General features: G+C 40.3%; 1 protein-coding gene across 8 annotated transcripts in view; it reads right to left on the reverse strand.

Annotated features, from left to right (window-relative positions):
* SOX6 (SRY-box transcription factor 6) overlaps nucleotides 1-27,512 on the reverse strand; it is a 231,865-nt gene that overhangs the window by 199,658 nt on the left and 4,695 nt on the right. The window lies entirely within an intron of this gene.

Consider the following 27,512-nt stretch of genomic DNA (forward strand, 5'->3'; position numbering starts at 1 on the left):
ACATTAGTAGAGATGGCCTTTGTAGTCTGGACGGTATCTCCCTAGGGAACGGCTTCACATTAAAAGCATGTTAATAATATAATAGAACTGGGCATATGGTGTTTGTCCAAAGAGCTTACAATCATCTGAATCTGAACCATAAGATTTACCTTACAGAAGTATATATATTTATTTATATATGTGTGTGTGTGTGTGGATGAATTTGTGTATGCATGTGTGTCTGTTGATGCACTTGGACGGGAAAAAAAAATCCTAATTTCATTTTAAAGATAACGCAATTAAATGCCACTAATAGGAGTATCATATCATGTTTATTGTGGGCAACTGTTAGGCACAGGGGAAAGATGTGTTAATTACAAAACAATGTAGAATTCGGTATTTCAGCTTCTTAATTTGCCTCCCATGAGGTGCCAGCAATCAGAGGGAAAAAAAAAGAAACCGATGTAATTTCTGAATGAAAACAGGTGTTCGCAAATACCATTAATACCACGGAAATTCCAGTAATTCCAGAGTTTAATTGTTGGCTGCGTTTAAGCAAAATGTGAAACCATCTTACATCTTTACTGACATTGTTTCGAATGCCAAAAATAACAATTGGAAAAAGATGTAAAGATAATTCTTCTGCCTCGCTCTATGTAGCTGTCATTAGAAACTGTAGACTGCTGCTAAAAGTGGATTAGGACACACGAGAAGACAGCTTCTGGACTACAATTCCCATGATGCCGTGTGCCGGACTAAAAAATAAACCATCAAGGTATTTTTGTAACCGGACTTATATTTTTAAATAATTTTGGGTGGAAAAATATTGTTTAGAATTAAAAAAAAAAAAATATCAGTTAACCAAACATGCACTAAATAAGAGTAAAATATATACAGTATAACAAGCACAAAACACTCAACTAGAGCGCGCTAAATAACATTTATATGCATATAGTTTTTTATTATGATTAAAAATGTGTTACTAATATCAAAAAACTATTCTTACAAATATAAAAGCATTAAAGGGATAGCAACAAAGACGCAAATTATGATTCAGGTCCTAATTTTGTGACTTTTTGTGGGTTTTTATGTAGCGTCGCCCTTTTCATGAAAGCCCTATTGAAAGTTTTTTCCAGTTTTTTCACATTAAAGGAACGTCGCCTCGCCTGATCTCGATAATAGTGGAAAGTTAATCACAATCCATCCTGAAAGCTTTTAAAAATGTCCCATTAAAAATGATTCACTGTTCCTTTAAATGATAACTATGTTAGAAAAACAATAGCATTGCTTGTATTCTTTTATAACCTTGGCAAATATTTAATTTTTTTTATTTTTAGTTTTAGAAAGTTCTTGGCAGCCCATAAAATGAGTTTTCCCAGAGTCTTTCACACACATTCTAAATTAAATGAAATTATTTAAATAGTTACAGACAAGATAGACGCAAATAGCTATTTTTTTTCTCTTTTATGTTGCATTTTTTTGACATTTTACAAATGACTTAGTGGTAGTTAATCTCAGCTTTCAAATTGGTTCATTTATTTTGTTTAAATGATTTGCCGTTCATCGCGTTACTTAAGGGATGATTGGAATCATCATTTATCTTCTGGCTAATTTATCAATAATCCTCATTTTCAAAAAAAATCAATTGCAAACAGTTCTGACATTTTGTTTTTAATTCTTAATGCGAGAAGAAACATTAAATATATATATATATTGTCAAAAACAAATATTTAGGTAATTGTTTCCTATTCCACTGTGTTTTATGATTTTCTGAGCATCCTTCTATGACTTGTGCGAATGGGCGACAAGTAATGTCTACCCCGACCCTTGTTAAATGAACCTGCAACCCCCAAACCAAAAATGTATGGTTTGTTAGTGAGTTTGAGGTGGTTTATGCTTTATGGACTGGAAATACTTGGACTCGACTGAGTGAAGCTTGGATCAAACGAGAACAAGTAATTTGTCTCTATTTGGGCTTGAAGGCCAGCCTGGAGAAGTCTAGTTTGGTCATCTTGGCTCCATCGTCTACAAAGTAACTCTACCAGCCTTCACATTTTGGGATACAATTTCAATCCTCCCCGCAAAAAATATTAATTTACAAATAAAATGTCAAATGAATAACCTTATCTATGGCTTTATGTACTAAATTTATAATTTGGTTCTGTTATTTTGAAGACCCGATCACGTAACATGGAACCCCATCAAATGACATCACCATTAAAGAATCCTAAGCGTTACATTTTAGGAATAAAAATTCTATTTATATTTATCACATTATGGTGAAATTGAAAATTTGAAATTAAAAATTCCGACAGGTCCTTGAAGCCAAGGGAATTCGATGGGAACTGGAGGGCATAGGAGGTCATCTCCTAGAAGAAGCCCCTGACACCCTCGTGTACTCGGAGGATAATGTAATTACGACATATTAATAAAGAAACATACTGTCCTTTAAACAGAAGGACGGACTGTTGTTCAAACACTTCCTCCGGCACGTATCACACGTTATGAGAATGGATTTTGCGCGTGAAATTGTCAGAAGAACACAGAGTTACAAATCCCAAGTACAAACAAGGACAAAGCCGACCACGTGATGCCGTCCTGTGACTTCAGCAGCGCTCAGCAGTAAAAAGTGGCAGAGATGCAGCAATTTACAATGTATCGTTCCTTATGTGAAAACGGGTCTTTGATCTGAAGGTCGCGGTGGTGGAAGAAGACGAAGGGTCGTTGCAGGACACGGCTGGTCCCACTTTTTTAATAATTGAATTCCGTCTCAGGGGCTGTCGTTTGATGGGATTGCAGGTTATGTGATCGGGGTCTTCTAAATAATAGAACCAAATAATACATTTAGTACGTTTAGATTAGGTAAGTATATTGACCGGTGGTGTGTGTTATCTTTTCTTCTGTTTTAAGTATATTGATACATTTGACATTTTATTTGTAGATTAATATTTGTGTGAGGGGTTTTGTGAAATTGTATCCCAAGATGTGAAGGCTGGTAGATCATAAATAGAGTTACTTTGTAGACGTTGGATCCAAGATGATCAAACTAGACTTCTCCAGGCTGGCCTTCAAGCCTAAGTAGAGACTCATTTCTTGCTTGATCCAAGTTTCGCTTACTTTTGCCCAAGTATTTCCGGTCCATAAACCAACGACAGCTCATTAACCCCCAAAACCTGCCTGTTCCCAAAGGCTCAGTAAAGAAGAAATTTACGCAACAACAGCATCTACAGTAAACGTTCTGGAATTCACAACAGATAAAGATTCCTACAACAGCGGAGGAGCTTCTTTGCAGTAAGAGCAATAAAGCTCTGGAATCCTCGACGTTGCTACCGGTAGGCAAGGGGGTCAATTGCCTGGTCCTTAATGTAGGGCAAAAGGGGCAGCTCCTCCAGGCCCCATCATTCCTGGGGGCACATAGCAGCTATCCCTTGAGCCTGCAGCAACCACACTCATGGGGGTCGCCTCTATGCCAATGCCCATCACTCTAGGGGGTCCGGCGACCCCTATGTATTGTCGCCACTGTCTAGAATGCACCACGTTGGTGGGACGCGCTATAGATACAGAGGGTTCTTTGCAGTGAGAGCCGTAAAGCTCTGAACATCTCAGTGTGGACTGTCTGATACTTTAAGGGCCACTTAAGAGCTTTTAGAAATCGACCAGGAATCTATCCGACAACATTTAGAGTCAATGACAAATTACCATTTGGAAGAGAAACAGCTTTAATTTTCTCTCAATGACAGCAAAGAAGACTCTTAAAAAGTGTTTCTACTTTGTTCCTGACGGACAAACTTTTACTCTGTTTCTGTCTTCATCATTTAAATAAAAAAGACGTCTTTGAATGCGGAATGGATCTAAACACCTGTGCATATTTGCGGTGGCGAATGCGTGCAGCGGAGCATTGGTTATTGCGATTCTCCCCAAAGAGATTGCTATAAATCTTTCCTTTTCATCCCCTGCGCTTGGAGATCAGAGGGCAAAACGAAAATCAGGCAAAAGAATGAAGATTAAATACGTGGGGTAAAACTAAACATCTGTGAGGAATCCTGACTTTTATCAGCCTCATGATTCGGCGTACTAAATCATCACAATATCACAGACATGCTGTGAAGGAATAGGCATTTCTTTTCAAGCGGAACATATCTTCCTGGAGTATTTTAATGAACTGGTTGAACACCAGCGCAAGCGAAATGCTCCTCTGATTCTATCCTAAGCCTTCCATTGTCATTCTTCTACTGCTTGTTGCATATTTTTTTATATATATATAAACATTAAATAAATGTGCGCTAAGCGCTTTTTCCTGCACTCGCCACTAGATGGCGCCCTGGCAATGTTACTAGCTGTGCATGCGCTATCGCAGCTCCCCAGAAAATAAATAACGCTTTGGAATTGCCTACGTGTATTAAAAAAAATACACATTTTCCATGCTCCGTCTGTGTTTCCTTATGTGGGCCTATTGAGCGATGGTGCCATAGGAAAACTGATCACCAAACAGGGAGCCCGGCTATCACCAACCCTTCCGGCTCAGAAGGACGACTCTCAATTGTAGCGACCGCTTACTGGACTTTAGAAATTTGTGACTGTTTTGACCTAATTTTGAATTAACTTAATTTTAACTTTATTTTGTCAACTTTCGGTAACTAATTCTATGTCTGTTTTGCATTACGGAGCAGTCTCCCTATTAACAAACCCCACAGCGCAAACCGTCATTCCGAGAACCCAAGTCAATCACATGCCGAATTTAACTAGAATAGAATTAGCTGATCCAGAATTGATCGGGTTACCGTGACAGCTATAAATCGCCCGCCTGTTCCTAATTTTCAGATATCAATTGTGTTTTGTGAACATGCAGGCAGAAATTTGACTGTCAAATTACCCGTGAGGACATAGTAAAATCGGATCACCTCCCGACTTCCCTATTTGCTTTTGATTAACAAATAAATTTTTACATCAACATAAAAGCGAACACGTAAAATAAATCAGGTCATCTGTTTGTTTAACAGTTTCATGTAGATTTTTTCCTCTCTCCCGTATTCACATTTATCTAACACCGATCTTTACTGATATCGACTGCTGTCTAACGAAGATAACGGTGTATACATTACAGGAAGCTTAACTTTACTAAGAGAGTTGTAGATAAGTGGAATATCCTCCCAGTAGAAGTGGTAAAGTCTAATACATGGAGGGAATTCAAACATGCATGGGATAGACATAGGGCTGTTCTGGGTTGGAGATGGTGGCTCAGAAACAAATGCCCTCCGAAGCCGGTAGAAAATAATCCTTGTGGTTGCAATTACACGTCTGTCCACAGGTGGCACCACTGAGCAAAAGCCTAGTATCACATCGGATTGTCTGCCTGCCCCTCTGTGCCCTTCTGGACCCTAATTTAGCTAGCTGTACTTGTATATTTATCAATATAGAGGTAGCTCTACTGACCTGACCTGGAATCCCTTAAGAAAACCAAGTCTGGTCCATTCAAAGAAAGTTGAGTAGCTGTCGAGCTGGACATAGCAAGCCCCCTATCCAGACTGTCATCGGGTTGGGCCATCGTCGTTGGGTTGTCGTTGGCTTTCACTCAACAGCCGTCAAGTCCATTGTCGCGTTTGTCGGTGAGAGCGTCAGGACGGTAAGTGAATTGGCCATGAGGTCCTGCCAAAAGCCACCAGTCAAGGACAGTCAAGTTCTTGACTTGAATCAAAGTTGCAACTTTTTCCACCAAAAGAAAGGGAGAAGCCGCACTTCCAATTCCTTTCAAATTACATTTGACTCGGAGGATTCACACTGAGCTGTAACTTTCTGCTTTTCATTACTAAATCCACTTGTCCCTGTTTAATATACGCGTATGAGGTCACCCTCCTCCCGCGTCCAATACAGAGCCCAATGTATACATTGTGACAGCAACCCGCACTTAAAATGCCAAAACACTCTAATCTCCGCTGTCAAGCTGCATACATCAGAATCACCGCCCGTAATAAATTACTCATGTGACATTTATATGTAAAAACTGTACAAATCATAACAACCGCGGAGGCGCGTCATACGATAATACGAAGAAGGTGGGTGAACAGACGCCTCAGAGAAAGAATTGTAACAAGCATTTGGGATAGAATTACTAATTATGGGGACCTTGATCAATTCTAATCTGTTCTTAACTAAATTTATAACCCAAAGACTGTGAGAAGACACCGAGACAGGCCTTCTTCTGGATCATCTAATATGGCTTTGTGGAGTGGTTGGACTTGATGGACTATGGGTCTAGTTTTCCCAACCTGATTAACTATGTAACAATCAGAGCTTTAAATGCCATGATGAGAGGATACAAGGACGTTTAAGGACCTAAATTAGGGACTGGCTCTAAAATCTCGGCAGGTTAGCAGTTCTGCAAGTTTATCTTTAGTAAATGATGAGAAAAAATCAGTGGTTTCCACATCTTGTTCCTCGATCAGCTCCTATTTCGTACTCTCTTTTTATTGCATGGTAATCGATGATGAAGACCACAATTTTAGAACGTTATGACCCCTCTCAAAAAGGGCTTTTTAAATCAAGTCCCCCCCCCACCCCGCTCAGCGCTCGTCCAGATGTCTCCATTTTACAGCAGATTAGCTCCGTTGACATCTCCATCATTTTTCTTTTATAGGAAATCCATTTCTCGTCGTTCTTTCCTTTTCGCTCAGATAAAGTCTCCAGATGACTTCCTGTCCTCCGCTCGCTACATTGTATACATTTCTATATATTTCTATATTTTATACATCTGCCAAACCCTTTAGACAAATGAATTCTCATCTCTGCGAGTGCTGACACCGTGCGATTCTCCAGAACCCTTTCCACATCAGGTTACCATTACGGTTTTTGCGAACGCACAACAGGTGGGTCAAACGAAAAGGTCACGTTAGTTTTGTTCTCGGGGCCAAACATAAGGTTTTCATTATCCTTAATAAAAACAGAAGCAAGTAATAAAAATATATCATTGCAATAACATTTCTCACTGTTAATGTAGACCTCGAACTTGAAAACTCGACTTGTTGGACCTGCTTTCAAGGCAACTTTGTCAGTTCAAATAACACTCACTTAAATTTTAGCGTTCTGGGGTCTGTTAGGTTAAGTTTTGTTGAAAATAAAGGGCTCTATTTATGAGTTTGTCAGACTTTCTGAAGAAGCGGAGGGGGGGGGCGTACGAGACGAACGACAGGTTAAAAACATATTAAATCAGCTCTGGAGGGCCCTTTGGTGCGTTGCGAGGTTGCGGTGGCTGCTACCTCTTGGACGGCTTATTGATACGAGGGCTGCAGACCGATGAGGTGTCTCTTGATTCCGGGGTAATGGAAATTTTGTATCCAATAATTACTTTATCCGCGTCTGGGATCCTGACGATGGGGGCTATTCCGGTTAAATTACGGGAACCTATTTTGACATCATTTTGAGTTACAAAAAAAAAATTTTTTTTTTATTTTTTTTTTTACCCCACTCCAGAATTTTAGGTGGTAAAAATTAAATGATTGAATAATTCTGTAGCATTTTAACTAAAAGTGGCCTGCTAAGAAATGTACCGTGGCTGGACACAATTTGCCTGCAGATCGGCCCCATCCGGCCCCCTCCTAGTCGCCCGTAAAGACTCAAACCTTAATCAGTCGTTGGTCTCGTCTTAGATTCAGGAGCCGTATGTCTATCCCATGCATGTTTAAATCCCCTCACTGTATTACCCTCTACCACCTCTGCTGGGAGGCAGCTCCATGACAATTAATAACCAACACACCCTTTTTTTCCATTTCATAAAAAAAAACACTGTATAAAAATGCAAACGTCAGATAATGAATTGACTATATCTTACAGCGTTAAAGAAATGCCAGCTTATTTTATATAATTATAAGCGTGGATTGTTAAATTAGCAGCCTCCACCCGGTAAACTGTGGTGCCAGCCAAAAGAAGTAATTATTAGTGAATGTACTTAAACACTAAAGAACACTAACGAGAATGGGATTGTGCAACGGAGGGACTGGCGATACGAAGTATGTGTCTTATCTCTTCTGTGTTTGGACTAAAAATTCCTAAGAACCCTGCATGAAAATTCCAAGTGTGCGGCGAGGAAATTTTAGTGCTTACATTCTCCTTACCATTTAATTTTTGCCGGCGGGTTTCTCTCGGATTTAGCTAAAGAGTATGTAGAGTAACAATTCCCTCTGTCCTTCCCGGTCGGAAATAAATTAGTGGCTTTATAGAGGTGGTAGAGGGCTTTAATCGGGGGGGGGGAGAAAAAAATGCATTTTCTTTACCCCTCGGAGACATAAAGCATGTTAGACTAACGGAAAATAGAAAAAAAAAATATGTGGTTTTGTAGTTGACATTTTCAAGCACAAAGTATAGTGTGAAAACTGAAATGTTTGAATTCCCAATGCCAAAGGCATGTGTTATATACTTTACAAAGGTCACACACATCGTAGCGGTGCTACTGTTGGAGGAATCACTGAAGAGCTCGACTCTTTGCCATCTGATTTTATTTAGGGGAATTGGGCCAAAACTGGCCCAAAAATAAGATATATATATTTGTGTGTGTGGCTCTATCAGTTAAATTATACTTGTCCTTAAAAGGCGTGTGAGCTAACCCTGCCCCTGCACAGCCTTGTGCTGACTCCTCCCCTGAGGAGCCTTGTGGTGACCACTCCCCTGCTAGGATGTGTGCAGATCGCTCCCCTGCAACAGCTAACAAACCCATCATTGGTTAATTTTAGCGTTGGAATCATAGATTCCCACCCTCTCAGTACCTAAAACACATCACCAGGGATCAAGGCCATAACTAGTAATTTGCAAGGCCCTGGGCAACTTGACTTTTGCAAGACCCCCCACCCTCATCAGCGACAACATGAAGAATCCCCCATGAGAGAATGACACTGAGAATGCAAGAGCTTGGCTTTTATTCACAGTGATTTCCCAGCAATCCCGTGGTGGGCTCATTTACATAAACACAATGTTATAGACGCAGGACAGGTGGGAGAGAGCATAACTCCTAAGCACAGCGCCCCTTTTATATAAAAAAAAAAATGTTCGTGCCAGGGATGCTACCAACAAACCGCACTGTAATGCCTCACTCAGCTCTGCAACACCTAAAGAGTTAATGCAGAAGTACGAGAACTAATTACCCTTTATAAAGCCCCTTAAAAAACTTAATTTTACACGGAAACCTCTTTAAATATATAAAAAAAACATGAAAAAGCCAGGAATCCAGACACATTCTGTTCAGACTCAAACCTTCTTTTTTTCACTCATATTATTTTTACCCCCCCCCCCCCGCCGGATTAATAGCCACTTTAATTTCTCAAACAAAAGGTATAATTTACATTGTTTCAACAAGGTCAAAAACATTGACTTTTAAAACAAGAAAGCATTTTAATTGTCTCTATCCGAACAATGCCGGATCTGTTTAAAGGCAATATTAAATTTAATGAGATTCCAAAGCAACCTCTTTTTAAAAAAAAAAAAAAAAAAAATACAAAAAAAAAAATAAAATAAAATAGAAAAAAAAACTAACAACAACATTTTTTTTTCTTCTTCGTCTTTTTTTGGAACATTAAAGAAATGCTCATTATTCCAAGACAACTGTAGTGTAAAAGGAAAGCTGACTTCAATCGCCGCGTATCTGCATGTTAATGAACTTGCTGTGTTCAGAACTGGGGGGGAAAAAAATATGTAAAAAAATAAATAAATAAATAAAAATATTTAAAAAAATAAAAACGATGCGTACTATTCGAGGCAAAAACACGCTACCTTTAATCAAAGAAACACCTTTTCAGTGGTATCCTAATAGCAAGTGAAATGATTTCAAATGAAACACAAAAGGAAGACGGTTTTGGGTAAAGCTTTCTTTGAGATGTAACATTTTTTATATTTTTTTTTTATTTTATTTTTTTTGCACATTCGTAAGTGTTCACGGGCTGTCAGCATCGCTATAGCATAGACTTTCAAGTTCAACCAGACAGATACCGGCAAGTACAAAGCCGGTGTCATAATAATTTCATTGCGGAGCCCCTGATCAAACATTTAGACGAACGGGGAGATTGGAAGGGGAGCAAAGCAAGTGACCTTTGGTTTTGGAACATTAATTCTACGTTTAATGAAACGGCTCATTCATGGGTGTTTTTTTTTGTGTGTTTTTTTTTTCTTCTTCTTCTTCCTTAAAGCTTCCAGCAGGGCAGGTGTGTTCGCAACTGAAAAATGGCCAACTCAGCTCGCTATTTACCCCCTCATAATGATGGCTATTATTCCCTTCTGGAATCAGAAAAAAAAGTAACGCAGACATCCTAAAACGACCTATTGAGTCCGACACAAACAAGCCTATTCTACCTTGCAAACGAGCGTAGGAAGTCGGGCAAAACCAAACTCAGGCTCAAAGCCGACTTGTTTTCTGCGAGGACACCGCGATGGGCTTTCTCGGGTTCGGTGTCCACGGTTTAAACATTAATCTGCACACGGAAAGATCGATGCCCGTAGAGCCTTTCGCTCTATCGAGTTGGTGAAGCTCTCAGCAAGGCCATCAACTGAATAATAATAAATAAAGCGCCGACCAATCAGCTTTCACCAATGGGGACCGATAATCATGCAAACCCAAAAAATGAATTAAGTAACTTTTTAATAGCGATAAAGAAGATTTTTAACAAACAGATATTGGTAATTGACGCCCAATGCAACATTTATTATTCATTTATAGATTTATATAGGGGCCATGCACATTCCCCCCAACGTGTCCGGTATCCAAACCTAGGACACATTTTTGGGGGTGGTTGTGACCATAGCTGGGGATAGAGGTGAGACCGGGCAGGATTGACCACCTACATTCCTCAAAGAAACACCTTCACAGCGTTGATAGAAGGCCATGTTGGATCTGCAATGGGGGTCTTTCTACTCTCCCTGGGGTGGTCAAAGTAGATCAGGGATTCTGGGGGGCTTTTTACCTAATGTATCGGGTCGTCTTAGTCTGTCCATTCTTGTTTTGCCAGACCCATTGACTTTATGGACTAAAAAAAGTGCTGCTGAAACTGTCGGCGCTATGAATATAAAACACGATGATAACTCAACCAGCCTATTATCATGACAACGCGTTAAAGTGGGGCAGTTGGGCAGAAGAGCAGTTGAAAATTGGGGCAGTCCTGCAGAAAAAAGGATAGCTGGGAAGTACATCACACACCAATTTGGACTTGGTGGCAAAGGACCGCTATAAAAGCGGGGCTTCCCTTATGCCTTGCGTCAGGCTGAAATCTTGTAGATTGAGTTAAATTATTGATTGACAAAAAAGTCAATATGTATCAGTATCCCAACATTCTGAACTCCAGCAATCTATAGCCAATAGGAGAGCAGCTGCACAGATTCGCCATTGCCCATTGGCCGTACACAAAAAATGAAGGCAGCAGGTCTGGATTCCATTTCCGGAGATATATTAAGTACGAGTGATACATTTTATCAAAGCTCGCAGAATCCGTGTGAAATCGCTAGAAAGTAACACTTGACGCTCGACCAAGAACTTGATGGAACCGACGATGAACATGAAAGTCAGACTGTGAAGTTTGGGGACCTGCGCAGAGTTCTGTAACATATTTAATATCAATAGCGGTAAACGCCAAGCCTTCAACAAGTTTGGCTTCTGTTCCCGTTAGCGGATTTCAGATGCGACCCCTTCCTCTCTGGAAATACATTAAGCGCGGACTTCAGATTAATCGCCTTTCACGCGGGGCAGGATGTAAGAACGTAGGAAAAAGGTAATCTCGGCTATTGTTAGCACTTGTAATAATAAGTCATTTTAGAAGCCGCCGCGTGGGCATCTTCATCCTACCGTGTGCTTACAACGGCTTTTTTTTTTTTGTGTAAATGATCAAATCCAGGATATTAAGATAATATCCATTTGTTAAAAAAAAAAAAAAAAAAACTATAAAGGAAATTAAATGTAATAAAAATGTTTCGGACGCGGAGGGGCACGGAGGGCGATCGGAAGCCTGATGCTCTCAGCTCCGAGACCACCCTTTTCTAGAATCCCTTTTTTTTCCTGCGTCTTCCATTAAGATTAATCATTTATATTTAATCCCATTGTTAAAAATTTCAGTAGATGGCTACGCAGCGAAGCTACCGCCGCCGTGTCAGGAAAAATCTTTGATGTCAAAGAGGAGATCGGGAAAGAGCGGTGGTAAAATGTAATGGAACATGATACCAAAGTCCTTCGGGGGGGGGTCGGCGCTGTCGATGCTTCCTTAATGTGACAAAATTGCCATCCGCCGGGGCATAAGTTTGTCAGAAAGTTGAAGATCAGCGACATGCAAGGATGTCAGTAGCATGAGGTTAGGAGGAAGACATGGTTCAAAGTATTAACCCCTTGACAATCCATCTGGAGCAGTGTAGAAGGTGACCCTCTATATAAATATATATATATATATATATAAACCTAGCCCCAGGCCTTTTATGCAAATTATCATTAATTTCCCATGATTCCTCAGTGCAGACTACTACCCGGAAGCCTCTCGTCAGCCCAAACAGGAAGTTGTAAACCACTTCCTGTATACTCCATTCATCAGCCCAAGCAGGGAGTTGTAAGCCACTTCCTGTTCACTCTCTTCATCAGCCCAAGCAAGGAGTTGTAAGCCACTTCCTGTTCACTCTCTTCATCAGCCCGAGCAGGGAGTTGTAAGTCACTTCCTGTTCTCTCCCCGCATTGTTTTAGCGGACGGCGCATGAGCCTCTAGCGCTAGAGATTGTCTCCAGCCACGCAGGCCCCTCCGTAACCTTATTATCAGAGATATCTCAGGGTGACGGGGCGATTTATACCATGTGACGGGGCAGCAAAATGGCGGCTCTTCCATACAGGGCAACAGGGGGGTAACAGAGGGCATTTTAATATGTTAAAAGATAAAGATAAGATACATAGATAGATAGATAGATAGATAGATAGATAGATAGATAGATAGATAGATAGATAGATAGATCGAGGGATGTGCAGCCTGTTACAATCCATACCCCAAGATTTCAGGTGTCTAAATCAGGACTGTCCCACAAGAAACGTGACTTTCGGGAGGTATATAATGCATTGGGAAACTCCAATAAGAAGGAGAAGGGAAAAAAAGGGAGTTGGGTGGATTTGTGGTTTTTATACGTGTAAAACCCTCTGCCAATTCCTCGTGTCCCTGGGCAAATCATCCTACCTTGTTCTGTTTTAGAACCAATTAACGTTACAATACACAAGTACCATATTTTGGCAGAAATTCTCCCCCTCCCCCCCCCCCGGGAGTCTTTTAAAAACATATCTTATCATCTGCCTCGGCGGAGTAAGTGGTTACGATTGTGAAATCCGAATTATATTCATGTTTTTAAAGCAGCACGGACAAACCTTGGCAGCGATAGAGACCACAACTCCCACAACGCCCATCCAGCGAATGGTTAGCCCGCAGCCCAGAGGCCCCGGGATGAGCGTTCTCGAGCCTGGACCGGCCGACCAAAACCTGCGATTGAGTTTAACGTCTAAAGTGAAAGCGAGAACAGTTGATGAGTGTTCCAGCTCCCAATATAACACGGTGTAACTTTAGATTTATACGAGGAAGACAAGTATTCTCTTTATGACGGCCGAAACTTAATACGAGTTACAACTGTGCCTGTGTAAAGCCCGGGTAAGTGCGTCTGCTAAATGAGGTTTTAGCGATTGTACGGCTTCATTATTTTAAAGAGACGCCCAGACTCTGTGGTAGGAGTTTATAAAAACACGTTTTCATTGCGTTTTAGGGAAATAAAGCTTCTGTTTTCGGGAACACTGAGGGGTTAGTGCTTCAAAGACACCCCGAGGACACCCCCTAGAGAAGTCTGATCTCCTGGGGATCCGTGGAAATGTGTGTTTTTCTGCTTTTTACGTTACTGTTCTGCGCGTCACAAGAGTCTCAAGGCGCCAGGCTATGATGTCATAACTGGCAATCCCAAATCTGCCCTTTCTGCGGATTGGCTGGAAGATATAGTCGGCACTGACCCACATTGTCCAAAACTCAAACTGGCAGGCAAAATGAGCCAGAAGTTCTTCACCTCTATGGGATGGCAAGGGTTAAACCCGTAGAACCTGCCCGCAGATCGGCCCCAATTTGGCCCCCGGCTAGTCGCCCATTTCTCCTGCTGTAAAGACTCAAACCATAATCAGTCGTTGGTCTCGTCTTAGATTCAGGAGCCGTATGTCTATCCCATGCATGTTTAATACCCTCACTGTATTACCCTCTACCACTTCTGCTGGGAGGCTGTTCCACTTATCTACCACCCTCTCAGCAAAGTAAATCTTCCTTACATTATAGCTAAAACCTTTATTACCCGTGTGCTGTTACAAAAAGCAAATAATAATAAATAGTAAGCATGGTTTGACCTCTCCAATACCTGGCACGCACGGTGTTAACAAAAAAAAATATGCCCATTGGTGGTTCGAGTGAAGCCTGGGAAAGGTAATAAAAAGACATTATCCGCCGGTTGTTTTACAAAACGCTGATGACAATTAAGGCCAACGACGCAAACTACAAATTCCCATTATCTGTCTGATGTGAAATTGTCCACCTCTTAAAAGTGGCGTTCGCGTTTCGCGTTTCGCCTTTTCCTTACTTTCGTGTGAATGGAGACGCTGCTAATGTATCTGAGCTGTGAATGCAAACACAATTGTTTTATTCTTCCATTCAGAATCATGATTATCATGATTATTAAAAAAAAAAACGCACCTCGAATTAAAAGCATCCTAGTTGCAGGCGTTTTTTTAATTATTTTTATTTAAAATGTAATTTTTTTTTTGTTGTTTTGTTTTGTTCTGCTTCATTAACAAGTCGGAGCGAAGGACATCAAAGGGAAATCTCTACTCCCAAAACATATACCATCCTTAATAAATCACAAATAATTGGAACGCTTTTAATCTCAGAGTCCATTTCTGCAAAGAATCGCAGATTAAAATAAGGAGAAACCATCCATCCTACTAAAGAAAATAAACAGTTTATATTTTATGGAAACAACTAAAAATATGTATTGAATCATAAAAGGGTTTATGAGAAATTTTCCAAGATCCTCATGGATGTTTTGTTTGCCCAAAGGGGATGCAGTATATATTGTTTGTTATTTTTAATTAATACAGTTTATTCACAAGCAGCTGGCGCTCCGCGGCACATAAGAGGTTAATATTTTAACATTTTGTAATATTATGTAAAGAAAAAAACGTGTCAATAAAAGAGGGAAGTGCTATCTTTTGCTCCTAAAATCTAATAGTCAAAAAGGGATAAGGAATTTGGAGTTTGGATTGGTTAATCTACTGATTTAACCCTTGCCATCCCAGACAGGAAAAGAACAAATTGTGTGTTTTAGGATAAAAATAAAACATGTGATAAGAACTGGGATTGGGTATAATTTGTTCAAGATGGAGATACATGGCTTTTATCCAATAAACTAGTTCCCTACCAGTTACTTAGTTAAATAACCCTTAAGATTTAACCCTCTCCATCCCATGCAGGCGAAGAGTGATTGCATGTGATAAGAACTCCTAACAATCTGTTTACATATAGAAAATGTGTTCTAAAAGTAAAAGGTAATTAGTTTTTTTTAAGAAAAGGTAATAGAATGCAGGAGTCTGCTGTGTTATGTGACCCTTTAACCCATTGAGTACCGGAGAAATGAATAATGAACCCTAGAATCTCTTGGTTAGAGGAGCCCCTGAATTTGTTCTATCTCATGTGCCTCCAAAACATGTTTTTTCATCTACAACAACCTTCAGAATAATGTTTCAACAATGTCAGAAAATGTTTCACAACATTCAGTTTTGGAAGACTTCTCACTAAAGCAAAGCTTCTTACTACAGAAAATCACTAGAAAGACCTGAAAGGTCTCGTACATATTTACAGAATAAAATAACTGTATTTTCAAGTTAAGAATAAATAGCTTGTCTCAAATAATAATTTCCTACATCTCAATCCCCTAATGGTCCTTGACTGATAAAAATATGTATTTTATATAGTTAATATATTTTTTTTTAGTTAAAAAACATAGGTTAAATCTAAACACAATATGACATTGAGATGAACATAAAAAATAAAATTTTTAATAATCTTATTAAAAATATGATTTTTATGAACAATGTTAAAACATACAGAATCTTTCTGACTTTGTTAAGTACCCGGAATGAATTACTTTGATCTGGTTATTTCCACAAAAAATAAAAAAAAAGAGTGTTAGAAGGGTCTTGTGTATATTTCATCTCGGAAGAAATGCCCTACAATTTCAGAACAGAGGCTCTTCTGATATATTAAAGAATAAACAAAGTTTCCGTATTCAGCCCAATAATTCAGGCATGTTGAATTACAAATCTAAACTGTACTTCTTATAATCAAGATGCTTTCTGTATTTCAAACATGTAAATGAAAAAGCAAACATTCACATGGAAATGAACACGCTACCGGGGAATGAATGGGGCCCTTGATAATATATATTTTTCAAAAGAAAAGGTGGACAAACAGATTGGAATATCGTCTTTATGATGTTTTTTATATATATATATATATTTTTTTAAAATAATATAAAAGATATGTAAAATGTTAGCTGCAATCTTAAAGACAGAAGATTTTGTCTTTCAAACTGAATGCATCAATCAAATTGGATCCATACACGTGCTCTTAAGGGAAATTGTTTGTTGGAGCTGAGCGTTAAAAAACTAATTTTTGTTTTGAATAGAAATTGAAAAAAGATTGAAACCGATGGAAAATGTTTAAAAAAAAAAAAAAAAAAGAGATTTAAGGGAGGGGAAACATGTTATATGACAGTTAAATATTTTACAATGGGGCGGTTACTACCAAGAGTTTAAATATTATATTTTGAATATTAAGTATCTCAAAAATGTTAAATATTTTCAAAAGTTTACACATCTCTGCTATTTGGGCGAAAATGTGTATTTTGTAAGGGATGAAGGTAGCATTGGGTTAATCGGACACTTTCTTGGAATATCAATACTTTGATTTTTTAGGCCGTGTTTAATAAAAATAATTATTTTTGCAGTAGGTTATTAGTTATTTTAACTTTAATTTAGTAATATGTAAATACACATTTTTTCCTACCACTTTTTTGTCATTTAGAATATTTATAATGAATTATTAGAAATAATCACTTTGGTTTGGTTGGAGAGCCATCTTTAAGCCAGACCTGTTCTGCGGTGACCACCGAGCGCCATGCCAAGACGGCATCGCCCTAGCGCTAAGTGAATGACGACACTTAACAAGAAGCCCTAGTACTGCTGTCTAGATCAGCAGGAGATCATTGAGTCCTCAAAGATCTCCTCACCTTATCACGTCAACCACAATCAGCCTTGGGTTTATCCACTAAACCATGAGCTGAGGATCGGTCTCATTGTGTATGACGCTCAACTCAACTCTTCTTACAAGAATAATCCTCACGTCACAACAGTCCAAGGACTCAACCCAAGTCCATGATATCTCCAGAGCTTTGCACCGGTAGAAGGCTGATGGATCAATAAAGACATAAAGAGAGTTCTGAGGAGTCAAGGATTCCAAAAGTATTGGTTTTAGAATCTATGAGTAACTACAACAAGAGAATCCAATGTGAACCAATAATCAGTCCCCCATTAACCTGTTAATATACCAGTCCTAGGCGCTGGTTGAAGATTGAAAGAGGATTGAACGCAGGAACCCCTGTCCAGAATCCCTCGTACAGGCAATAAAGAGAGCCATTTATTTTCTAGCTGCCGGGGAAGCTCGTATCGCAGAAACCGAGCCTCTGACAGTAGATTAAACACTTAGACGATGCAGCCAGGCCACTTTCCAAACTGCTTAAAAAGCACAGACTTCATTCGATCCGCAGCCTTATATTAGAAAGAGGAATTAGGGGGGATTCGTGCCAACCGGGAATCTTTCATTCCTGCCTTTATCAGCTCCAGGAGGGGATTCCATTTATCTGCTACCCTTTCTGGACACAGAGCGTCACCGCCATCCTAACAGCAAAGGGACCCATAGGCATGATATGTAACTGTTATTGTGTAGCTGTGTAGCCGTGTTACTGTGTAGATGTGTGACTGTGTAGCTGTGTTTTTTTGTAGATGTGTGACTGTGTACCTGTGTAAATGTGTGACTGTCTAGCTGTGTAGCTGTGTTATTGTGCAGATGTGTAGCTGTGTTACTGTGTAGCTTTGTAGCTGTGTAGCTGTGTAGATGTGTTACTGTGTTACTGTGCAGATGTGTAGCTCTGTTACTCTGTAGTTGTGTAGCTGTGTTACTGTGTTACTGTGTAGATGTGTAGCTTTGTAGATGTGTAGCTGTGTTACTGTGCAGATGTGTAGCTGTGTTACTGTGTAGCTGTGTTACTGTGCAGATGTGTGACAGTCTAGTTGTGTAGCTGTCTAGCTGTGTTACTGCGTAGTTGTGTAGCTGTGTTACTGTGTTACTGTAAAACCATTGACTTGAATCAATTTAGATAAAAGTCAGAATGTACAGAATGAGATATTTTTGTTGATCGCGCAGGGTTGGAAATGTTCCGTATTACAGCGTCGGTGCGCATTCCAAACCCGCTGCATTAATTACCGTGCAGCCTCCGAGATCCAGCCTTTGATATGGAAATGTCCTCTCATCCTCGCACACGGCCTCGCGCGCACTAATCTTTATCCGATTCATAAAAAATAAACTAGAATTCAATCACAACACCTGACCTCCGCGCTTAGAACTCACTTTCTCCTTACGAAGCTTCGCCAAACAATAAAAAGAATGGCTAATTCCAGCGGAAAGTTATGCCGATCCATGTGGGTTTTTTTTCCTCAGGGGGCGACTTGAAGACTCTGTGATTATCAATAAAGATCGATTCGATTTGATTATAGTTGAAATAAATAAGAACTCCGTCCAATTAATGGACACCTTAAACACGCCTGATAATCCTTTTTACACTGTGCACTTCTCTGCAAGCCCCACCCTCTTCCAGCCTATGCCCCGCCCACATCCCTGGGATACCTTCCGCATTTCGCCTGGAGTCTTTGCATCGTGGGAGCAGCGTTTAGGCCCGCCCACTCCCCGCCCATTTCCCGTACTACCCCAATACAGATTTAAGCTGGGCTAGCCTCACCCTTACAGAGCCAAGCGCTGCTCCTCACGCTGCCCTTGTATGCTCTTAGCCCCACCCCTCATTAAACCACTCCCCCCAAAAAGGGAGGGCTCTGGGTAGCCTGAACCAGGAAGTTCCCAGGTATTCCTACCGACGTCATTTATTGCATTTTTTCCACTTTTATTTGCATATGAGGGAGTCTTTGCACCTTGGAGAACCTACGACGTCCCTCAGAGACCACTGAACCAGACCCCCCAACCTATGCAACGGTCTATTTATACGTTTACATTTATATATATATTTGGTTTTATTGCTCTGTATTGTAGAATTTGCACGTTTCAGAATGGATGTCGTAAGAGACCAATAATCAGAAGGAGAAACGGGCGACTGGACGGGGGCCGAATGGGGCCGATCTGCCTGGCGGGTTCTGGGTTTCTATGTTACGATTGGGGGGGGGTAGTTGTTATGTTTTTCCCGGCAGAAGGTTTGAAGAATGTAAGTGTTGCTCCTCATTCTACGCCGTCTGTAAATACTTTGGCTGGGAGCGATCTGCGTTTTATCAGCCCCAGTACCTGTCTCTGCCTGATATGAGCCTCGCAAAGACATTCACTTCAAACCCAGCAGCTGATCTATAGGTCTTCAGAACGGAGAAGAGAATCAGATCTGGGGTGAAAACACCTCAAACGATTCTCCCGCGCTGGTACCGAGACCATGCGGGTTAAACGGCGAAAACCGGGGGCCTTTTCTGTGCCGGTACCACCTGTCACGGAGCAACAAACTCTTTTATGATAGGTTTTTTTTATCCATAGGTTGCATTATGTACGGTCGCAGCTATATATGTCACATCGCCTGCCTCATCAGATTTGATTTGAAGGTCATGGCCCCCAATGGAATGTTACGGGGCCAAAAAGATGATTTATTCAATCCGTTACAAACCGAGAACGCTAAACTAAGAATATGCGTGATCCCAGCAAAGCTGCCGTCTATTAAAAAATGAGAAACCAAGAACCTACCGGCCGATCGGCCCCATCTGGCCCATCTAGTCGTTGGGGGTGGTAGATAAGTGGAACAGCCTCCCGGCAGAAGTGGTAGAGGGTAATACAGTGAGGGGATTAAACATGCATGGGATAGACATACGGCTCCTGAATCTAAGACGAGACCAACGACTGATTAAGGTTTGAGTCTTTCCAGCAGGAGAAACGGGCGACTAGACGGGGGCCAAATCGGGCCGTTCTGCCGGTAGGTTAATAGCCCTAGCATGGAAGCCGTTTGAAACAGGCTGTGGATGAGGACGGGGGAGTCCGGTTCTACTTCCCCAAAACTAATTCTATATAGAACTTTAGGAAGAATATAATATTAATCAGAGAAATACAATGTATCAGATGTAATAGAATGTTACCAAACCGTCAATATTTACCCCTCGTCAGATCTCTCGTAATAGAAAGAAAACGTCGGCTTTTTGCTGCCAATTCTAATATTTTTATTTTCCGCTGCATTTTGCCGCAGGGTGATTGTTTGACGTTAATAATTCATTTGTTTCGTTGTTTGGGGAAGCGGCAGATCTCGTCGGCTTTATTTACAAACAGAACGGGGGAATTTACTTCTAAACTGCTCTGCGATGCGATATAAAGCAATGGATCCAGTGCCGAGGGTTAGAACGTTTAACGCAGAAATGTGCGGAGGCAGAACGCTTCCCCGCTGCACGAGCCGGCAACGCAAAATCTATGCAGCGATAAACAGAGTAACAATACTGTAACAATAACTGTACAAAGGAGCGAGACGCAGCACCCGCCGCATGCTTTCTGTCAATCAACTAATATAGAAAAGTTCCTAAAACAATGTTCCTGAAACGCCACGGTTTCCACCCGCTTCCATGGTAACCCCATCGCGAGCAAAGAGGGATGGGGAAGCAGGAAGAAAGTGCCACTTTCGGTCTGGTGGCTTCAGAACATGCGCAGCTGATCACAGAAACCTCGAACTCTGCCAGCAGATCGGCCCTATCCGGCCCCCGTCTAGTCGCCCGTTTCTCCTTAATCAGTCGTTGGTGTCGTCTTAGATTCAGGGGCCGTATGTCTATCCCATGCATGTTTAATACCCTCACTGTATTACCCTCTACCACTTCTGCTGGGAGACGGTTCCATTAATCTACCAGTAATTATTCACTTTGCTCACGAGCCAAACAGTTGAGACCAACTAGCTTTCCTCACAGGCATCTTTAAAATCATGCTAAGCGTCTTCTATCTTTATTCCAAGATTCCTTCCCCAAAGAACAGAATATATAGGAAAACGTCAACATTTTTTAAAAAAAACCCTTTATTGGAGAAACTTGTCCAATATTTGCAACCAACACCGTAAATGTTTTAAACCTTGTATGATGCCTTTTCCTCACCCTAATGTTATGTTCTAGCCCGAGGGACACCTTATCTATAGAAACATAGATTTTGCGGAAGATGAGGACCATTCGGCCCACCTGGTCGGCCCCCTTTCTGTAACTGGTGCTGTACCCCGATCGTATAGCGGTGCCGTGTATGCACTACTCTGACGATGCTTTTCCCCCGTGTCATCGAACGCATTCGGTTTTGCCCGGAAAAACGCATCAGGTGCAAGATAGCCTCTGGCACCAGAAGAGTTAATAGATTCGAGCCCTAAGCTACCGGCATCAATGATGAGTCCAAAAACAGACAGCAAGCAGCTTTTTTTATTAACAAGGGCTAATAGTTTTACCAGCCAGTCACCAGTAGCCCCGGGGCTGTAACATTGCTGGTGATCTTTTTTTTTCCTTTTATATATAACGTTCTTCCAGGAAGAAGTCATAAAGTAAAAGGAGCTCCATAAAAGCTTCGGATGAGCTGACACCGAGGCAGCCGACTGCTCATAACGCAGACAGGGAACAAGACAATTTAGCATCGGAATAAATGGAATCTGGAAGCAGATCACAGACATTTTATTGTTATTATTTTGCCGGGGTTGTGAATTCCGCTAAGTGCGCGGCGGCGTAACTTTCACCGGTGAGGGGGGATTAGTGAAAACAGATCTCGGGTTTGACAGAGTGAGACTGACCACTAACCGTCTCGTGCCTGGAGGCCAGAGAGAGAGAGAGAGTGGATACGCCGTACGCAAACCTCGCACGCGGCTGTCACTCGCCTGAGATGATTACCCAAACCATTGCTGCGGTGTATACTCAAAAACACGACTCCTCAATGCTCTGTAGACCAGACCTCGCTCCTCGCTCTGCCCCGAATACCTTAACACTTCTGTTTCTACGTCCTTTTTATTTAATGATTTCTCTCATTTCTGCGGACCCCGGTCTACAAAACCGAAGAGCTCTCTTTCTCATAGGGGTCCCTATCAAGAAATCAGACAATACGCTTGTCTATCGACCATCCGTGGTCAGACGGCCGACCATGTGTCCACCAACAGGTGTGCGTGATGCATTCAACAGCTCAAAATAAATGCAGCTCGGGTAAGGGAATATCAGTTTGTCCAAAAGGAGCAGAAAACGTTATGATGAAAACAGAGATTAAATGCATCTCTGTTGATTGAACCCAAACCTGAAGCTGATGCCCACCATGGACACCAAATTCCACCATAGAATGTTGAAATGAAGCCCATTGATACATTTTACTGAAGGTAACAGAACTAAGCCCCTCGAATCTCTCTTTGTAGGGGACCATTGACTGTCTCTCCCATGGGATCTCTTAATATCTTTCTACACTGGACACGTTCAACATTTACCTTGACCCAACAACATGCGCCTACATCAGAAGACAAACAATTACCATCTCCAACTGTGTCCATGTTTGTCTTTGCCAGAAAACAGCACCGGTCTCTAGTTGTGGAGCGCAGTTGAGTGCCGTAGTCAACGGCTCGAGTACGTTGTGTTACCCGATACTGTTTTACGATGCGTTCTGCGTTCTTACTGGGGGTCAGATGCATGGATTTGTGGACAGAGCCTTCTGAAGAAGCTAAGCATGAGATTCTTCCTAGTATTAAGCCATTTGTGAGACGCTATGTAGAGTATGGCGCGTTATGAACACCGAAAGGATCTGGTACCCGTCCTTACTGAAAGCTCAACTTTTCAGAACTCAAAGATCTTCTCGGTTGAGTTATTCGAGCTGGAAATTACCTAGAATGGAATATGAGGGAGTCAGATCCAGGCTGGGTGACCACGAGGGTCTCCCCCTTGTCTTTAGGAAACTTCCCGTATACCCTAAGAATCTGCCCCTCTACCCTGAGTTTTTAGTGCAATCCATAAAATCTCAAGAATTGTGAATCGTGGTTTTGGTAATAAAATTCTGAACATTCAGAAGGTCATCTGCGGATCATTTTACTCAGGGTCAAACAAGTTCAATATGCCCCATTTGTCTATTAACCGCCCCTTTTGCACCATGTTATCACACTCTAGAACGCGGACATTGCCGGAGCGCGCGCTCTCAAAGACGACGTGAAAAGGACAAGGATTTGCAGTGAATCTGGAAACGCACTCCTGTGTTGATGCGATACGATGTATCGGTGCGACAAGTCCGAGGATACGACAATATTTGCAAATAAAATAGACCTCTGCATTATCGATCCACAAAACCCAATCGCTGGACGCATATAAAACGGGAAAATCCCCCAATTCAACAAAATTCTAACGCCACTCGTGCATGGTATTAACCCTCGCAACGCCAAGCAATGCGTTCCTCATTCTCCTAGAAGTGAAAGAGTTAAAATCATTTATCTCCGGGTTTCTCGCTGCGTATAAAAAAAAATCTTACCCCCTCGTCCTGCGTATTCAGAGACGCCGCAAATAAATGAAAGTCGCTGCTGTGTGATATAGACTGCGCCGGTGAAGTATTAACCCATTCCCTGCCAGGCTCTTCCACTCCTCGCCTCGTAAGATTGTAACGGTTTGTCGTGTCACTTAGCTAAGCGGAAGTGTTAAACCCCGAGGATTGAGACATTGCAACTGGCCTATAAATTGAAATTCTTTGTGTTAGACCTAATCCTAAAAGGTTTTCATGCCGTGTAGGCGATTGCTCCAAATTTGCCTCCCAAAAAGGCGGATCAAACGTTATATATTTTACTGACAGACTCCAGGGTAACGGGGAGAAAAAAGGAAAATTTCTCTAGCAAAAATATCACTTTCCATATTCAATCCAGATTAAGATTCCAAGACAAATAAATGCATAAAGCGAACTAAAATGTATCGCTATAAATCCAATATTATTGTTATCACAACACAATAACGTCATTACGCATTGCCTTCCAACCAGGAGTTTTAAGGGTTAACAGGTGTCGGGGGGGCAGCCAAATTAGTTTATTTTTCATGATAAAATACAGAATTGTTTTTCCCCGAAAACCACAGAAAGAAGATAAGAATTTGGGAAGAAGACCTTGAAATCTCAGTTTAGATTTCGGTTTTTTTATACTTATTTTATTATTATTTATTGATTTATATAGCGCCAACCTATGCCGCAGCGCTGCACTTCTTAAATATTTGTATTTTCTTAGGTGATAAATAAAGCCTATCCGCGGTTGGCGATGAATTCTATTCCTTTAATAGTATTTGATACTTTTTTTTTCTTAACCCCCCCCCCCCGAATAAAATAATATTTGTGTTCCTCTCCCCGGCTCGTTCTGTCTATTCTAAATTTGATCCCACAGTTGAAGTAGTTGAATTGGCTAATCCTGAATGCAGCCTATTGAGAGATGCGGGGCACAGAAATCTATCCCAGTTTAGCTATGGATACATTGTGCTGAATTGGCAGGCTAATTATAAATGTGGCATTTTGAACCTTCTAACAGACACAGTGCCACCTTTCCTTATGAGGAAACATTAAGTCCTCCAACTGTTCAAAACAAAATGCCATTACGAGATCAGCCTTACCCAACACGCCGACAAGCCAAAGGATTCATTTACAAACATCTTTTCTCACTTAATGCAAGAATTTAGAATAACTTACGGCGTTTCGGATGGAAGGCTCCGTGCAAAAACGCTCCGGTGTATTCCTGGGGGCTGAACTCAAAGAAAGAATTACCTGGCTTCTAGCCTGTTAACCTTTTTTTTTTTTTTACGCTATGGCATTTTTTTTTTTTTAATGCCTGCCCCTCCCACGGCTCGAAGGGTTAATATCCAGCTGTCGGTGATATGTAAAATGATATAATGCACGTGAATGCGTTCTAAACCTGAACGATCGCTTTGTCTCCGGTGTCTGCAAACTACACGTTCAGACGATTGAGACGTTCTAAGGTTCCATGATTTTGCTAAATGTTCTATTCTACAAAATCTATACAATCATGGATTATAGATTATTATTTATTGATTTATATAGCGCCATCATAATCCACAGCGGGGTACACTGGGTAAATAGATAGATAGATAGATAGATAGATAGATAGATAGATAGATAGATAGATAGATAGATAGATAGATAGATAATAGATAGATAGATAGATAGATAGATAGATAGATAGATAATAGATAGATAGATAGATAGATAGATAGATAGATAGATAATAGATAGATAGATAGATAGATAGATAGATAGATAGATAGATAGATGGATAGATAGATAGATAGACAGATAGACAGACAGACAAATAGATAGATTGATAGATAGATAGATAGATAGATAGATAGATAGATAGATGATAGATAGATAGATAGATAGATAGATAGATAGATAGATAGATAGATAGATAGATAGATAGATAGATAGATAGATAGATAGATAGAGGGATGATTGATAGGTGGATAGATAGAGGACTGCATTAATGTATAAAAACAATCTATCTTGGGTATTTTCTGCAAATATTTTAATCAACTTTTTAAAACAGAAAGCAAGCTTCTTCCCCCAAAATAAAATGAAAACTATATTTCTGGACACCCCGGAATCTTTTCCAAATCGTACAATAAAGACCATAAAATACATATTAAAAGAATAATTAAATAAACACCCCGTTTAAAAGCTACATCCAACCACAACAACCAAAAAAAATTAAAAAAAATGCGTCAGTTATTCAAATGTCTGGCAGTCTATTTGAATCCACACAATAAACATCTTATCGGAACCGGACAGGATACGTTGGCTTTTATCTCGAGAACTTTTCAGTGCCTGTATTTCAGGCTACACCCCAACCAGTCAATTAATCTCTAGTCCCCAGGCCAGCGGCGCAGGCTCGGTGACACTGGGGAGTTTTGTCACAGTTGCCTGATACTCAGACACAACACGCCGGCTTCTCTATAGGTCCCTGTAATTTTGCTCGCTGTCCTTAAAATACCCGAAATCTCCAAGTGCAAACACACCCCGGCGATCAGATCCGGCTGCTTATTGTCTTCTGCGGCCTGTCACTTAAATAAATGCAAATTCATTTAAAATTAGGATCCCTTCTCTCTCTCTCTCCAAAGCCACCAACACAGGTCACTTCCCTATAATTCCCAAATAAAACCCCCTTTAATTCATTATTTGAGTTTGTTTTTAAATCTATTCAGCCAACACAAACCGTAACCTAAAAAAATGAAATAAATAAAATAATAAAATAAAATTAAATAATATTTCCAATGCGCAAATATATATATTTTTTTTTAATCTATTAAATCTATAAAATTGTATTCGCCCGTACCTTTTCTGCATAATCTCAGCGCACGTTCTGGGGTAAATTGCCTGACACTGTACATTGAATCATTTGCATTTACACGGGGTTAAATTACATGAGGGATCATTACCCTGGGTCCCAAAATACACAATTTATACCGTACGCATATCGTAGAATCTTAAAATATCTATCAATTCAATTTACGACACATAGGTAACACTTTGTTAAAGTCGGTAAAGTCTGATTTCCAGTTTTTTTCCCCTAATTTTTTTTACAATTAAAAAAAAAGCAAATATTGAAGAAGAAGGGGGGAAAAAATCACACTTTTGCCAGAAAGAGTCCTTAATTCCAGATTAAAGGAATTCTCTTCTATCTATCTATTTATCTGTTATCTATTTATCCATTTGGTTAAAAGTCACAAATAAATGTTATATAAACAAAAATATCGAGTGTAAAAACAATAACAGAATGCTATAATAATGTTATAATAATTGCCTGCGATACATTGATTTTTCGCAACGTATCAACAATTAAATGATTAGATAAATACGCATTAAATTCCGATGATGACATCAAAACATTACCCTGCTTTTGTCCTCCACAATTAAGAGCTGATCAATACCAAGGGCTCCATACACAGCAGTCACATGAAACATACCCCGAATGGGTAATTAATACATACAGGATAGCATGCACACTAAAAATATTGCTACAATTATTACAAGAATAAGAATTATACATATATTTATAAACATATATAAATATATATATATTTCTCAGTTTGTTGCAAATGCAAAGGGTTAAAGGAATATAGAATACAGAATATATATATATAAATTGCATGGCGTAATGGAATAACATTGTAGTTTATCTAAAAAGCATTAAAA

Source organism: Spea bombifrons, chromosome 10 (assembly GCF_027358695.1).
Source record: "Spea bombifrons isolate aSpeBom1 chromosome 10, aSpeBom1.2.pri, whole genome shotgun sequence".
Taxonomy (NCBI): domain Eukaryota; kingdom Metazoa; phylum Chordata; class Amphibia; order Anura; family Pelobatidae; genus Spea; species Spea bombifrons.